General features: G+C 76.7%; 1 protein-coding gene across 1 annotated transcript in view; it reads left to right on the top strand.

Annotated features, from left to right (window-relative positions):
* The first annotated feature begins 104 nt into the window (after positions 1 to 104).
* The window catches only part of KCNS2 (potassium voltage-gated channel modifier subfamily S member 2), a 3,493-nt gene continuing 3,327 nt past the window's right edge, over positions 105 to 270 (top strand). The window contains exon 1 of the mRNA XM_006753176.2: positions 105 to 209. The gene's annotated coding sequence lies outside the window, so the exon portion shown is untranslated. The remainder of the gene's footprint in view (positions 210 to 270) is intronic.

Raw genomic sequence — 270 nt, 5'->3', positions numbered from 1 at the left:
CCGGGCTGTGGCCGCGCCTGGCACTGGGCGCGCGGAGCTGTCCGTTCAGCACCACCGCGAGGGCGCGGGCTCCGCTCCCGCTCCCGCTCCGGCTCCCGCGGGCGCCTGCGGTCACGCACAGCCAGCCCGCAGCGGCAGCCGCAGCGATGCTCGCCAGCAGGTTGGGGAAGTTTCCCGCCGGCCCTGGCCACGGGCCCCAGTGCTCGCAGGTAAGCGCTTCCAGGACGCTCAGGGCGAGCCCTGGCCGCTCTGCTGGGTAAGGCGCGGCGC

This window comes from Myotis davidii, unplaced genomic scaffold (genome assembly GCF_000327345.1).
Source record: "Myotis davidii unplaced genomic scaffold, ASM32734v1 scaffold390, whole genome shotgun sequence".
NCBI lineage: Eukaryota > Metazoa > Chordata > Mammalia > Chiroptera > Vespertilionidae > Myotis > Myotis davidii.
Note: the sequence above shows the minus strand (reverse complement) of the source record. Positions and strands in the feature narration are given on the sequence as shown.